Source organism: Muntiacus reevesi, chromosome X, assembly GCF_963930625.1.
Source record: "Muntiacus reevesi chromosome X, mMunRee1.1, whole genome shotgun sequence".
Taxonomy (NCBI): Eukaryota; Metazoa; Chordata; class Mammalia; order Artiodactyla; family Cervidae; genus Muntiacus; species Muntiacus reevesi.
In genome coordinates this window covers 4,404,314-4,421,275 of record NC_089271.1, presented here as the reverse complement: position 1 = coordinate 4,421,275, position 16,962 = coordinate 4,404,314, and positions in this window count along the sequence as shown.

Sequence of the window (16,962 nt, the reverse complement as noted above, 5' to 3'; positions counted from 1 at the left end):
TGTCATCCCCTTCTCCTCCCGCCTTCAATCTTTCCCAGCATCAGGGTCTTTTCCAGGCCTTTTGCATCACGTGGGCAAAGTATTGGAGCTTCAGCATCAGTCCTTCCAATGAATATTCAGGGTTGATTTCCTTTAGAATTCTCTATTTTGATCTGCTACCCACCTACCTAGTTATCTGATCTATATATTTATGTATCTGTGTACCTTATTTACTATCTATCTGCCTAACTATCACCTATCTAGTCTGTAAGTAAATAGAGGTATATACATCTATCATGTATCTATTATGTATCTTGCCTATCTATTCATGCATCCATCTATCCATTATGTATCTATAATCTATAAATATAGTTATCTACCATCCCTAATAAATACAGATCCATCTGTCTTATCGACCATCTACCTCTTCTATATCTGTCATCTGTTTTTCTGTCTTTCTATGTATATATAGAGAATACATAAAGAAGTCTATAGATACATAGATATGACATCACACATGTATCATATGTATAGAAGTGTATGATGTCATATATGTACATAGCACATAAATGTTTATGGATATACAGTGTGGCGATTAATGAGGCGTGTGATTTTTTTGTGGCAATAGTCATAAAACTTCTGCACCACTACATTCCTTGATTGTCTTTCTAGTTAATGACACCTTCTCAAGCACTCAAAAATAAGAGTAAAATCCCCTTCTCTCTGACGCTCTCTGTAAATGTGTATAAAGTGAAATCATTGACATTGAAAGGGTTTTGTACAAGTTCCTTGGCAATAAATTCAATGTGCTAACTCCACACATATTTTTAAACTAAAAAGTAGGACTGATGTAAATCTGCCTAACAAAATTCCAAAATCCTCATTATTACCCATTTGTGGGATGAGAAAAAATTATCACAAAATGTTACTCCCTCTCCACTTGTACTCAGCAAGTCTATTTTGAACTAATGGGGGTTTATATGCCAACATCATTAAATATTACAAGGGAATCTGAAGAAATAATAGGCGTGATGATATCTCGTAGAAATTTTGTGAAATATTCAGAACCATTTATTTGAAAATGTCAGGCAAATACAAAAAAGCTAAGCATTTGAAATACTTCCATCTGCAAGCCATCGGTATACTTGGAAGCCTAAATTTATTATAATTCAGTATTCCTACCAGTAATCCCCTTTATTGCAGGATGAGAACAAATTATATTTTCAAAGAAGCCTTGATTTTCTTTTTTTTTCTACTTTAAGGAAATTATTTCTATTGGTCATGAGTATTTTTTTGTTAGATTTTGCCTAGAGTGGGGCTTCGCAAGTGGCTCAGCGGGCAAGAATCCACCTACCAATGCAGGAGATGTTAGGTTTGAACCCTGGTTTGGGAAGATCCTCTGGAGGAGGAAATGGCAACCCACTCTAGTATTCTTGCCAGGAGAATCCCACAGACATTGGAGCCTGGCGGGCTACAATCTATGGGATGGCAAAGAGTTGGACACCAATCACCAATTGACCACACATGTTACCTAAAATGACATAGCTACTTAAAATTTGAAGTCCTGGCTTTTAAAGGATAATTTCACACTATCAGAAAACAGAGCATATTGCAGGAATGGGCTTGTGGGGAGGACATAAGCTATACCAATTTTCAGAGTGTATCCAGAAAGATGAGGGGGCTTCATAATTTGTATGTATCCTCCCTTGTCACTTTCCTTGGAGAAGGATTGCTCTGGCCCCATAGGGTCTTTGTGGTTTCATATGAATTTTAGGATTTTTTTAAAAAATTATATAAAGAATGGCATTGGAATTTTGATGGAGATTGCGTTGAATCTGTAGATCACTGAGGGTAGTGTGGACATTTTAGCAATGTTATGTCTTCCTGTTTATGCACATAAGTATCTTTCCATTTCCACTCTCTTCATCAGTATTGCATTATTTCCAGCACACAGACCTTTCATCTCTTTGATTCATTTCTTCCTGAGTATTTTGTTGTTTTTGTTGCTATTTACCTTTTCATTTAGCTGCATCGAGTCTTTGTTGTGGCATACAGGATTTTCACTGCGCTATGCATCATCTTTCTTTGGGAAGCATGGACTTCAGTTGTGGTGAGTGGGCTCAGCAGTTGAGGCGCTCTTGCTTAGGTGCTCCGAGGCACCTGGGGTCTTAGTTCCCCGGCAAGCGATTGAACCCTTGTTCCCCGCATTTCAAGGTAGATTCCTAACCGTTGGAACACCACGGAAGTCACCTGTTGCTATTTTAAACGGAATTGTATTCCTAAATCTTTTTTCCTTTTGGATAGTGTATTATTTGCATCTATAAATTCCACTAATTTTTGTGCATTGATTTTTGTATCCTGTGACTTTACTGAATTTATCAGTTTTGAGAGTTTTCTAGTTGAGCCTTTAGGGTTTTCTACTTATGCAATCATGTCACCTGCAATAGCTGATAATTTTGCTTCTTCCTTTCCAATGTGGATGTGGTTTATTTCCTTTTCTTGCATAATTGCTCTGGCTTGGATTTCCAGTGCTATGTTGAACAAAAGTGGTGAGAGTTTGTCTCCTTGCCTTGCACTGCATCTATAGAGGAAATGGTTTCCCTTCTTCTTCGTTGAGTATGATGGTAGCTGTGGGCTTTTGATAAATGTTTTTTTCTTGTGGCCACTGTATTCTAAGAGTAGATAAAACTCTCCTTTTGCTTAATAAATGCATACAGAATTCAAAAACTAGGAAGAGCCATAAACTGTAAAAAATCACACATAATCTAAGGAGAAGATTCAGGATCCCACTGTACACATTTTTGCTTTTCCTGTGTCAATTGATATATGTCTCAGACAGATATATGTCTCGCTTCCCTGGTTGTTCAGCTGGTAAAGAATCCACCTGCAAGGCAGGAGACCCCAGGTTGATTCCTGGGTTGGGAAGATCCCCTGGAGAAGGGAATAGCTGCCCACTCCAGTGTTCTGGCCTGTAGAATTCCATGGATTGTATAGCCCATGGGGTCGCAGAGTCAGACACGACTGAGTGACTTGCAGTTTCAGACAGATTCTTATGACTTCCTTCTAACTGGGGGGTGAGGGTGGGAGGTGGAGAGGACACAGGCCTAGTTCACCCCAGGGATGCCCCAGAGACCAATGGGATGTTGAAATTTTGCTTCAGGCACAGTTACAGTTCCTGCCCCTGAAAGTCTCATCCTGGGAATTGCTTTCACTTCTAAGATCATTAACTCTCTCTCTGGAAGGCCTCTTAGCTCATCTTTCCTTGAAATCGCATTCTGGGAGAGGCATGCAGGCATTCCGGGATAGATTTTCTATCTATGTGTATTATGTTTTAATATTCATTTTAAGATTCTCCCACACCTCTCAAATTACATGGGGTTTTATGATTTTTTTTTAGTCTCACTGGAAATGTTCTCATTTTGATTGTTTATTTGAAGCGTGTATGTGGATGCATAAATCTGATGTATTTCCAGTTTATGTCCTTTCTCTGAAAACAAATGTCAAGAATGATGGAAATCACATGTATTACATTCTAAACACCGTACTCAGAGCCATAGTATTTGTTAGCTGTCTGTATCCAAATTAAGGAGGTAGGCTGTTTATGTGTGAGTGCACTGTATAGGCTCAGAGAGTAAAGAATCCACCTGCAATGCTGAAGACCTCAATTCGATTCCTGGGTTGGGAAGATCCCCTGGAGAAGGGATAAGCTACCCACTCCGGTATTTCTTGGCTTCCCTGTTGGCTCAGCTGGTAAAGAATCCACCTGCAATGTGGGAGAGCTGGGTTCGATCCCTGAGTCAGGAAGATCCCCTGGAGGAGGGAAAGACTACCCACTCCAGTATCCTGGCCTGGAGAATTCCAAGGACTTTATAGTCCATGGGGTCGCAAAGAGTCAGACGTGACTGAGTGACTTTCACCTGTATATAAATTAAAGAGATGGAATGTGTATGTGTGTGTGTGAGAGAGAGGGAGAGACGCTATATCTAAGTTGGTTATAGATTTCTGAAACACCTAATTCCATTATTTTCTAAACTGTATGTCGATATTCAAGAATTGCACGCTTCCCCTCACTTTGCCTCATATCATAATTCAGTCAAAGTAAAGAATTCTCTTTTGAATATCAGTGACCTGGAACCGATGTAAGAGCTTCTTGCCGCTCACACTCAGAGGAGTCAATCTGACTTTCGTTTGCTTGCTGTGAAATGACTGTCCTGTTTCAGGGCCCCTAGGCCCATGGTAGCTGGGTTTCACTGGTATCTCAGGGGCAAAAAATTCGCCTGCCAGTACAGGAAATGTGGGTTTGATCTCTGGGTTGGGGAGATGATCCCCTGGAGGAGGAAATGGCAACCCACTCCAATATTCTTGCCTGGAGAATCCCATGGACAGAGGAGCCTGGCGGGCTGTAGTCTATGGGGTCACAAAGAATCAGACACGACTGAGCAACTGAACACACACGTGAACATACACACCTGCGCAAATATGCCATATGACTTCCGCAGGAGGAAAGGCGAGAGAAAGCTCAGCGGGATGGAACCTTCCTGGCGTCACCAGATAAGAAAGCGAGTTCCCTTCTCCGATTGCCATCCTGTCATTATCAAGGAGATAATCGAATTCCCCGTGCATGCTTTCTGATGAGTGCCGTGCCTGTCATCAGTAATCAGCCCGACAGGTTTTTATGTAACCCACACAGCTGGGTCTGCGAAGCGTTTCTGCAACCTAAATAAGATTGTGAAACTGGGACGTGGAGCCCACTGATTCCACCCCTTCTCCTGCGGAGAAACTTGCTCAGCGTCTCTCTGGAGTTTTCTATACCCCCTCTAGTCACCCAGACCTTCCCTGGGGAGACAGAGCTCTGCAAATCCTAGGATGGGGTTCTGAAAACAGCAACGATCCTCTTGAAACGAGTGTTGGCTTTTCCTGAAGGCCAGGGGGCTATACCCAATTAGGGACACCTCTCGGCTTCCCTGGTGGCTCAGCTGGTAAAGAATCCGCCTGCAATGTGGGAGACCTGGGTTTGATTCCTGGGTTGGGAAGATCCCCTGGAGAAGGGAAAGGTTACCCACTCCAGTATTCCTGGGCTTCCCTTGTGGCTCAGCTGGTAAAGAATCCGCCTGCAATGTGGGAAACCTGGGTTCTGTTCCTGGGTCAGGAAGATCTGCTGGAGAAGAAATAGGCTAGCCACTCCCGTGTTCTGGCCTGGAGAATCGGTGGCAGAGTCAGACAGCTCTGCTCCCATTTGCTCTGACTGGGAGACCACCATCGTTCATTCCAGGTCCCTCTCCGACTCCCCCTCGACCTCCTGGGCAGCGGGGTCACCCTGGGGACCCTCGTGAAACTTGCTGCTTCCTGCCTGGCATCTGGCACATTGAATTTATCAGCTGCCAAACTGCCCCGCCAGCCTCTCGTATTTTCAAATACATGCTTCATCTGCATGACTCAGGGTTCAGAATAAAAGGCGGGTTTCCGCCTTGCCAGCCTGCTTAAGGAGCCACTTGACGCTTAGATGTTTGATTTTCTTAAGAAGCAGCGTCATACAGTTTTCTTCCAACGGTGGTGTTCTCCGTGACATAGATTGCAGAGATGGAAGGGTACACGGCTTCCTTCTGCCTTAAAATGTGTTTTGGCAGAGACTGGCACCCCCGGGGGCAGGGGGGTTTTGGAAGAAAAGAGTTATGTTGCCTCCCCATCCTGTTGTCTGAGTCAGCAAGTCTGGGGAGACACTCAAGAAATTGCATTTCTGCCAAATTCCCAGGTGCAACTGATGGACTTCAGGTTGGGGCACTCCACCCCCTAGAACCGCTTTCTAGAACGTCTTTCCCCCACTTTAGCTGAATCATTCCACTCAGCAACTCAAATAACTCTGTACTTCGGTCTGCTGATTCACAATGCTTCGTTCCACTAAGGCGTTCTCCTTCTCAAAATCTTTATTGTTTAATTATCCACGTCTCGGCAATTTTACAGTGCTCTCGCTCCGGCTTCGATAACCGTGAATTCGAGAAAAAGAAGAGAATCGATGTAGGCACCGCTCCTGGTGCTCGCATCACACTGATTATGTCTTTTTAAAATTTAATAGTAGAGGTTCTTTCTCCCTTTATTAAAGTCAATGTGAAAAAATCCCTCTTACCTTGTTGGAAAATGAACTAGGGGTACCGACGCGAGAGGCTTGCGTTAGAGGACTAGCTCCAGGGATGTTCAGACATACCTGGTGACTATAGTCACATGCAGCTGATCCTGGGAGCAGACACCTGTCTGCAACTCACCTGTAACCCGTGCTTGTGGATGAAGGAGTCATGCAGGGCCGTCAGGAGGACCTCGCATTTCTTCTTCTTCTGCTGCTGCTGCTAAGTCGCTTCAGTCGTGTCCAACTCTGTGCAGCCCCATAGACAGCAGCCCACCAGGCTCCCCCGTCCCTGGGATTCTGCAGGCAAGAACACTGGAGTGGGTTACCATGTCCTTCTCCAATGCGTGAAAGTGAAAAGTGAGGTCACTCAGTCGTGTCTGACTCTTGGCGACCCCATGGACTGCAGCCTATGAGGCTCCTCTGTCCATGGGAGTTTCCAGGCAAGAGTACTGGAGTGGGGTGCCATTGCCTTCTCCTTCTATCTCCTAGGTAGTGGCATTTCAGCCGTGTGGACAGAGATCCCCACAATTCCAAACAAAATCTCCCCCTACTTGCGGGGTGGGCTATCTGATTTTCCAGCCTTCATTTGATTACCAAGTCTTTTATAAAGTCACTGGAACTAAGTTAAGATATACCTACCTCTAAAAGAGGTCATCTGTAATGCAGGTCAAGAAGCAACTGTTAGAACTGGACATGGAACAACGGACTGGTTTCAAATCGGGAAAGGGGTTCATGAAGGCTGTGTATTGTCACCTGCTTATTCAACTTATATGCAGAGTACATCATGGGAAATGCTGGGGTGGGTGAAGCACAAGCTGGAATCAAGATTGCCGGGAGAAATATCAATAACCTCAGATATGCAGATGACACCATCCTTATGGCAGAAAGTGAAGAGGAACAAAAAAGCCTCTTGATGCAAGTGAAAGAGGGGAGTGAAAAAGCTGGCTTAGCATTCAAAAAATGAAGATTATGTCTTCCGGTCCCATCACTTCATGGCAAATAGATGGCAAAACAATGGAAACAGTGACAGCTTTATTTTCTTGGACTGCAAAATCACTGCAAATGGTGACTGCAGCCATGAAGTTAAAAGACGTTTGCTCTTTGGAAGAAAACCTATGACCAACTTAGACAGCATATTAAAAATCAGAGACATTACTTTGCCAACAAAGGTCCGTCTAGTCAAATCTATGGTTTTTCCAGTAGTCATATATGGACTAATTAATGTGCCTAGCCGTCTACGAGTAGACCTATTTGCTTTGGCAAGGGAGACCATCATTACATCTATAAAGAAACCTGATTTTACTCTGTCATTTCTGATACACATGCCTCATACTTCCACTCCGGGTTGAATTGATTGTGCAGAATTTCCAGTAACCACATCTAGTGTGAGAATCCTTGTTCTGTTCCTGGTTTAGTAGGCCCATCTCAATTTTGTTCCCTATTATTTGCTTTGGGTGTGAAACCAGAAATCTTCCTCACGTCACAGATCTAGGCAAGATCAAAGCAGAGCTCAAATGCAACAGAGGACATGTTCTCCGTAGAAGTGGAGACAAACTGGGCATCAAGTACTACTGGCATAGAAATTTGTGGAGTGTGTGGTTGTGTTTTTTCCCGGTTAGGCTCCAAGCCAGCTCCAGAAGCTGCAGCTAATGTTTGTCTTTATCTTTGAAATGCTGCTGGACAAATTGTAAGCAGCAAGGATTATGCATTTTTAAGTAGGTCACGTAGGCAGTATCATGAGATCAGCCACCTCTAAATGAAATAGAAAGTATTTTAATGTGGTCTTAACTACATTTCTGCTTCTGTCAGTTTTACACTTGTGCAAAGTCTGTCGAGCCGTCTGGATTGTTATCTACTGAGTTACAATGAGAAAAGGATCAGCAGACTGTCTGAGCACTGGTTTTTGTTGTCGCTGTCTTGTCTTTTTTTTTTTTTTTTTTCCACCCAATGTTGACTTATTCATCTGTCACCTAATTTCTTCACTCTGCGTGTGTGCTAATTTGCTTCAGTCATGTCCACTCTTTGCGACCCCTTGGACTGTAGCCCACCAGGCTCCTCTGTCCATGGGATTCTCCAGGCAAGAGTACCAGAGTGGGTTACCGTTTCCTTCTCCAGGGGATCTTCCTGACCCAGGTATCAAACCTGGGGCTCTTATGTCTCCTGCGTTGCAGACAGGTTCTTTACCAGCTGAGCCATCACAGAAGAGATTTCTTGACTCAAGCTCCTCACAGTTTCAGCTCTCCTGGGTTGTCACGTTCCTGTCCACCATCATTGCAAGACCATCCCCAAGACTCTTTTTCATGACTTGTCATGCTTTTGGGAAATTCTAGGTCACTGTCTGCAGGACTTCTCAGAACCTTGAATGAACTGTCCTGTTTGATGATTAAAAACTGGACACACTGTATCATGCTCTGTGCAAGATTGCTTGAACATGGAGGGATCCTAAAGTCTGAATTAAGTGGGACACATTTTTGCAAGGTCCCACCCAATGGACAAAGGTCCGTCTGGTGAAAGCTATGGTTTTTCCAGTGGTCATGTATGGATGTTAGAGTTGGACCATAAAGAGTGCCGAAAAATTGATGCTTTTGAACTGTGGTGTTGGAGAAGACTCTTGAGAGTCCCTTGGACTGCAAGGAGATCCAACCAGTCCATCCTAAAGGAAATCAGTCCTGGGTATTCATTGGAAGGACTGATGCTGAAACTGAAACTCCAATGCTTTGGCCACCTGATGCGAAGAACTGACTCATTGGAAAAGGCTCTGATGCTGGGAAAGATTGAGGGCAGGAGGAGAAGCGGACGACAGAGGATGAGATGATTGGATAGCATCACCAACTCAATGGACATAAGCTTGAGCAAGCTCCGGGAGTCTCTGGAGATGGACAGGGAGGCCTGGCGTGCTGCAGTCCATGGGGTCGCAGAGAGTCAGACACAACTGAGCCACTGAACTGAACTGAAACCCAAAGGAAGAGGTTCAACATCTGTAACCCAGTTTCCTTCACACATTCTCTGTACTGGGAAGAAAGCCAGCCTACCCCCATCTCTCATGAACCCACACCGATCACCCCAGCTAGAAATCACCTCTCCCATCTTCTCTGAGCCTCCAACAGTATATTTGCCTCTCTGGTCATTTGGTGACTGTCCTCTATTGTAACCATCTTCACGCTGGGGGGCTCTGAACTGTGTGGGGACTCAAACACTGAGTCCAGAGCAGACAGAGAGGCTGTGAATACACTGCTTGCCTGAGAAAGTCAAACAAGCTAGCTCCACACTCATCAAACTCTCCCAACTTGACCCTTCTGCCTTCGGCGATAAAGAACACCTCGCTGGCCCCATGGAATCAAACTCCATGATGTTCACATGTGCACCAGCTCTCTTTTCTCTCCACGGGAGCTCCCACTGTCTCCAAAGGTGACGGAATCCAGGACTTGTCATCTGTGGTTTCCTGGAGCCTCACACAGCACCCTGGAAACGATTGTCACTCCAGAATTCTGTGAGATCAATCAGCTCTCCTTTAAAAACTACCTTAGCTACTCATCTTCAGGGGCACACTCTTCATTTAGGGGGAGAAAAAGTTCTTAAGTGGTCAGAGTACTTTGTTTAGGGGGTTCGGCCAAGATCGAAGAACATACAAGTTTTGTTTCTTAGGTGTTCTGTCAAATACACACTAGTAGATTGTAGAAACCTGGAGGAGGAAATGGCAACCCACTCCAGCATCCTTGCCCAGAGAATCCCATGAGCAGAGGAGCCTGGTGGGCTGCAGGTCATAGAGCTGCAGAAGGTCAGACACGCCTGAAGCGACTGAGCACAAGTTGTAGAGAATCATTTACTTGTTAAAAAATGGGATTTGGACTTCCCTGGTGGTCCAGCGGTTAAGAATCTGCCTGCCAGTGCCGGGGACATGGGTTCGATCCTTGATCCAGAAAATGTCACATGCCACTTGGCAGCTAAGCCCAGGCTTTGCAACAACTACTCAGCTTGTGTTCCATAACAGAAGCCCCTGCAGGGAGAAGCCTGCACTCTGCAACTAGAGAGTTGTCCCCCACTTGCCACAACTAGAGAAAGCCTGCTCAGGGCAAGGATGATCCAGCTCAGCCAAATGCAAGTTAAAAAAAGTTCTGAACGCCTTGTCAACTTGTCAGATCTTCTTTTGTTCTAGCAGCCTGGTAAAAGTGAAAGTGAAAGTCGCTCAGCTGTATCTGACTCTTTGCGACCCCATGGACTACACAATCCATGCAATTCTCCAGGCCAGAATACTGGAGTGAGTAGCCTTTCCCTTCTCCAGGGGGTCTTCCCAACCCAGGAATCGAACCCAGGTCTCCTGCATTGGAGGCGAATTCTTTACCAGCTGAGCCACCAGGGAAACCCAAGGATACTACCCTTCTCCAGCAAATCTTCCTGACCCAGGGATCAAACCCAGGTTTTCCACTTTCCAGGTGGATTCTTTACCAGCTGAGCCCCCTGGGAAGCCCCTTTTTAATGGGAAGCAAAGGTAAAAGTCTCTAAGTTTGCTTTTCTCCATGGTGCAGAAAATCTCATCCTGGAAACCCATAGATCTAATCCGATGGGCTTAGGTGGGCTTTGAGGGTGTCCGTGGACTTGGCATTCACTATTCTTTTACTGGCTTGAATTTCCTTCCCATTATTTAAAAATATTTTAAGAGATAAATAGGTCAAACGTATTACAAAAGAAATGTTTCATTTCAGACAGTCTCAGCACGGTTAGGGACAGGTACTATATTTGGTAGGCTACGATAAAAAAAGATGCTCTAATTTTGTTCTTACCCACCTGCCAAGACCCTTGGTCTGATATGCTTGTAAGCTACGTTCAGATTTTAGCTCACAGGAAGTTGGGGGAGTCAGCTGGACTTCAGGTGAGAGAAGGTCACTGGAAACCCAGGACTTTTATGTCTTCCTGCTCTGCAGTCTTGGGACTTGGCTGTTATCAGTTTGGTCATTCAGTTCAGTCCAGTTAAGTCGGTCAGGGGTGTCCGACTCTTTGTGACCCCATGGGCTGCAGCATGCCAGGCCTCCCAGTCCATCACCAACTCCTGGAGCTTGCTCAAACTCTTGTCCATTGAGTCGGTGATGCCATCCAACCATCTCATCCTCTGTTGTCCCCTTCTCCTCCCGCCTTCAATCTTTCCCAGCATCAGGGTCTTTTCCAATGAGTCAGTTCTTTGCATCTGGTGGCCAAAGTATTACAGCTTCAGCATCAGTCCTTCCAGTGAATATTCAGGACTGATTTCCTTTAGGAAAGAGCAGCATTATGGGGAATGCCTCTAGTTCAGCCAGACACCCCAAGAGGTTGAGGAGGCCATCAGCTTTTCTGTGGACATTAGACCACACGAGGGTGGGGTTGGGACTAAAGACATGAAGAAAAATCACATGTCTAATTGGAAATGTACATGGGAAAATGCATCCTGGGAGGTCTCTGTCAGTATTCCAGGGCAGATGTCTAGAAGGGTATGTTTGCTTCTGTTGTTCACAGAATAAAATTTCTGCTGGTATCTGATCAAGAAAGCCTGCCTTTTTTTTTTTTTTTTTACATCAAATTGAACAGGAGTTGGGAAAGGTCAGGCGGTGGGGGGAAATATGGTAAAGTTTACGCGTTCTCTGGATTTTATTTTCATTGCTGACCATGATGGGATTCAAAAACAACAGTCCTTTTCCTATAGCACAGTCCTTGTCAGAAGAATGGAAATAATGAAGCCGAAATAACACCGGCTGCCTTCCAGTTCTGAAAACTCCTCAGACGTTGTAATTATCATAAAACACACCAACTCAGTATTTGAAAAGTCTTTACACAAAATCTCCTTTAAAGCCGAGCTTGTCAAAGAGAGCTCGTTTGATCTGATTTGCAGATAAATAAAGCATTATGAATTCAAGGGGGAGAGTCTCCAGGCAATCCCAGGCTCTCCAGTCCAAACCTACCAAAGCCTAAGAGGTAAATTTGGAGTTCTCATTCCATTCTTGTTGTGGGTCTGGGAAGATTCAGTGAGTTTGCTCACACCTCTGCCAAACCAGTTTGCTCATGTCATCACACAGGGCTGGATGTTTTCAATACATCTTAGTAATATTTTCAGGTATGTGACAACTTAAAGGGCTGTTCTGAATGAATTACCGTGAATACCAAGTCGCTTCAGTCATCTCCAACTCTTTGCCACTCCGTGGACTATAGCCCACCAGGCTCCTCTGTCCATGGGATTCTCCAGGCAAGAATATTGGAGTGGGTTGCCATGTCCTCCTCCAGGGGATCTTCCCATCCCAGGGATCGAACCCGCATCTCTTGGGTCTCCTGCATTGGCAGGTGGGTTCTTTACCACCAGCGCCATCTGGGATGCCCTGATGTTATGTTTGAGGATGGTTAGTTCATTTTTAATAATATCGGATGTTCCATGATATAAAAGTTGCTTTCGTTGATGGTTTGAAGCTACTATTGACAAATATTTGATGCATTTCCCACTTGGGGTTATCATCAATGATGCTGGCAAACACAATTTTGCATACTCTCCTAATAGTGAAATTTATGAGTCTTAAGGGATACGTATCTTCAACCGTATATACATGTTTCAAGGAGTTGGTGTTAGCTTACATGGCACCCCCCCCCCCAAAATGTTTTCATAATGTTCTGTATCTGTGCTATTCAATATGGTAACCATGAGTCACACGTGGCCATTTACATTTAGGGCTATGAAATAAAATTTTAAATTTAGTTCCTAGTCCCCATTGCCAAATTTCAAGTACTCGGTAGCTGCCTGTAGCCCCTGTATTGAATAGCACAGAACAGAACCTTTTATCACCACCAGAATTTCTACTGGGTACCACCATTTCACATCATTGCAACACTCACGATTGTGAGCCTCTGTAAATTTGGAAATTCAAGTGACTGTGTGATGGTATCACTTTGTGCTTTTTTAAAATTTTCCTTTATTGAAACAGACTTGATTTTACAATGCTGTGTTAATTTCTAATACAGAACAGAGTGATTTAGTCATACACATCCGTTCAGTTCAGTGGTTCAGTCGTGTCCGAGTCTTTGCGACCCCATGGACCAGCATGCCAGGCCTCCCTGTCCAACACCAACTCCTGTAGTTTGCTCAAACTCATGTCCATCAAGTAGGTGATGACATCCAATCTCGTCTTCTGTCGTCTCTTTCTCCTCCCGCCTTCAATCTTTCCCAGCATCAGGGTCTTTTCCAATGAGTCAGTTCTTTGCATCAGGTGGCCAAATTATTGGAGTTTCAGCTTCAGGATCAGTCCTTCCCATGAACATTCAGGGCTGATTTCCTTGAAGATGGACTGGTGGGATCTCCTTGCAGTCCAAGGGACTCTCAAGAGTCTTCTCCAACACCACAGTTCAAAAGCATCCATTCTTCACTCTCCCCTATCTGGTACCCCTTGGCCACCCAAAGTCTGTTCTTTATGTCTGGGACTCTGTTTCACTTTTGTAGATAAGTTCATCTGTGTCCGATTCTAGGTTCCACATAGAAGTCGTTTCAGTCATGTCCGACTCTTTTTCAACCCCATGGAGTGTAGCCTGCCAGGCTCCTCTGTCCATGGGATTCTCCAGGCAAGAATACTGGTTATGTATTTTGGAGATCAAGCCTTTGTTGATCTGATTGTTTGCAGACATTTTTCTCACATTCATTAGGCTTTCTTTTCATTTTGTTCCCTTTGCTGTGCAGAAACTTGTAAGTTCTATTAGGTCCCATTTGTTTAATTTTGCTTTTATTTCTATTTGCTTTTATTTCACTTTTTAGGTGAGACTGACCTAAATAAACATTGATACGATTTATGTCAGAGAATGTTTTGCCTATGCTTTCTTCATGATGTTTCATTTGTTGTATTTACCTTCAGTAATAAAAAGTGCTTATATTTAAACACTTCATAAATTTTCTGTGGTGAGATTAGCATGTAATGAGCAATAGAAAATGTGGGTGTGGTTATGTGGCACCTGGTAGTACCCTTGGACACCTTGACTAATTTTGGATAAGCTTTGTGGTAGGCCATTTGCAATTATATAATAAAAAACTTTTAAAAAGCTCTTAAATTCATCTCTGTAAATGTAATTTTAGAAATTTAACCCAAAGGAAAATAGACCACCAATGGGGAAATGCATAATCCCAAGGAAGAGTACAGTACAACAACTGCATCATGAATTACCTCCCCAGGGTAGAATTGGTTAGTTGGTTAATTATGACCCAGCCATATGAGAGAATAGTATATCTGATTATGAACACAGACATAATTGTACATATTGTTTAGTGACTGAGAAACCAAACCCTTAGTTAAGATTTCTAGTTCCTATCCCTAGAGTGGAATAATGGCTGACTTTTTTGGAAAATTGTTTGATCGGAATTTTTCTAACTTTTCTCCAATAAAAACATTACATATGAAATCAATTTTGGGTATTCACTGGAAGGACTGATGTTGAAGCTGAAACTCCAGTACTTTGGCCACCTCATGCGAAGAGTTGACTCATTGGAAAAGACCCTGATGCTGGGAAAGATTGAAGGCAGGAGGAGAAGGGGACAACAGAGGATGAGATGGTTGGATGGCATCACTGACTCGGTGGACATGTGTTTGAGTAAACTTTGGGAGTTGGTGATGGACAGGGAGGCCTGGTGTGCTGCAGTCCATGGGGTCGCAAAGAGTCAGACACAACCGAGCGACTGAACTGAACTGAACTGACTGATGTATATGTCCAGGCACAAGTCCATCCTTTGATTGTTCTTCAGATTTGCTTCCAGTAATTTTCTCATTATTTTAAAAATTAAATTAGGGACTTCCCTGGTGATTCAGTGGTTAAGACTTTGCCTTCCAATTCAAGGGGTGCAGGTTGAATCCCTTGTTGGGGAGCTCACATTCCACAGGCCTCGCGGCCAAAAATCCAAAACAGACAATTGAAGCAATAGTGTTACAAATTCAGTAAAGGTTTTTCAAAAAATCACAAAAATGGAATTAGACTGTATTTCCATGTATAATTCTTATGTATAACTATTTATATAATCTCTCTAGACATCAATATAGGGACAGCCTGTGTATCTTGAAAGTCAAAAATAATAACGTAAAAGTTCTACTTAGTAATACGGAGAATCAAAGTGTCTTTTCTTTGTTTTTGTAAACCACTTACTTATATTTCTATCCTGTGCGTTGCCTGGTATGGGGGAAATGCACAAAAATAGCAGAGTTGCTCAAATCACAGAAATAACTGTATTTCCAGTTAATTTTCTCCTTGGATTGAGTCTCAACATGAGATAATGTATGTGAAATGGTTTTGAGAATTGTAGAACAAGAGGAAAATGTGAGTGTTTATGGAGAGTGATCCTGCACTGGAAAAAACACTCATGGCACTTTCCATTCGTCTGCACAATCCACTTCACTGGAAATCACCCCAGATAACTTTTAGAAATGGAAGCGTTTCCTCTTTTGCTTCTGTGGGAGAAAATAGAAGCGGGGAAATTATTTCCCTAAGCACACGTACTGAGTGCCGGACCTGATTAAAAGTGGAGCCTGGAACCAGCAAAATGAACACGTCTTCCGGGATGACGGATGAGGGTAGATTACCAATGTTCAACATTTGATTAAATGAAATACTTGGAGACCACTGAGCAAACCATAACTTTCCTTTCATTTCCCATACCCACTTCTTTTTTTTTTTTAATAAGGTCTACAATACTTTTATTTTCCATGAAAGCCACAAGACTCTTGTGTATACCATAGAATATGAACTTACTGAGTGAATTTATCTAAATCCCAAATAGCTCAAAAAGAAACCTGAACCTACTCGTCAGTAAAATGAAACCTCTGAGAGAACTGTGAATTACATCAAGGGCGTTTTTAGGTAAGAATTTATCAGCAGAACTACCTAGAATAAATCACTATGCTTTTTTCCACCTCCAAGCATCTCAAAACTCCCAAACATCTATTGATTCTGCAGCAGACTTAATTCAAGAGAGCATACAGGTCCCTAAACAAATATAGCTCCGCTCCCCATGAATTGATAATCTGAGAAAAACAAACAAACAAACAAAACACAATCAGGTTGGTGTCCATAATGAACATCATGCACAGTGTTTTCTTTCTTAATTTATTTGTTTTTAAATGGAGAATAATTGCAGCATTATGTTGGTTCCTGCCATGCATCAACATGGATCAGTCATAGGTATACCTATGTGCCTTTCCTCTTGAATCCCCCTCCCACCTCCCAGCCCATCCCACCACTCTAGGTTGTCACAGAGCCCCTCAAACTCAACCTGGTTTGCGTTCCCTGAGACATACAGCAAAGTCCCACTGGCTACCTTCTTTTATATGTTAATGTGTATGTTTCCACACTACTTCCTTTCCTCACCCCCCCACCCCCATCCGCCCGGCTGTCTCCATAAGTCCTTTGACTATACCTGCATCTCCGTCGCTGTCCTGAAGATAGGGTCAACAGCACCGTCTTTTGAGACTCTATGCATTTATATACAATGTGTGCTTTTCCCTTTCTGACTTACTTCACTCGGTGTAAAAGGCTCTAGGTTCATCCACTTCATTGGAATGGACTCAAACGCGTTCCTTTTTATGGCTGAGTAATATTCCGCTGCATATATATGCCTCAGCTTCTTTATGCACCCGTTTGTTGATGGATATCTAAGTTGCTCCCATGTCCTAGCTATGATAGTGTTGCAGCCAACTTTGGAGTACATGTGTCTTTTTCCATTTTGCTTTTCTCAGTGTATATGCTCAGTATTGGGACTGTTGGGTCATATGGCAGTTGTATTCCTCTGAATCACCATTCTGTCTTCCCTAGTGGCTGTATCAATTTCCATTCCCACCAGCCGTTCATGAGCGCTCCCTTTTCTCCACACCCTCTCCAGC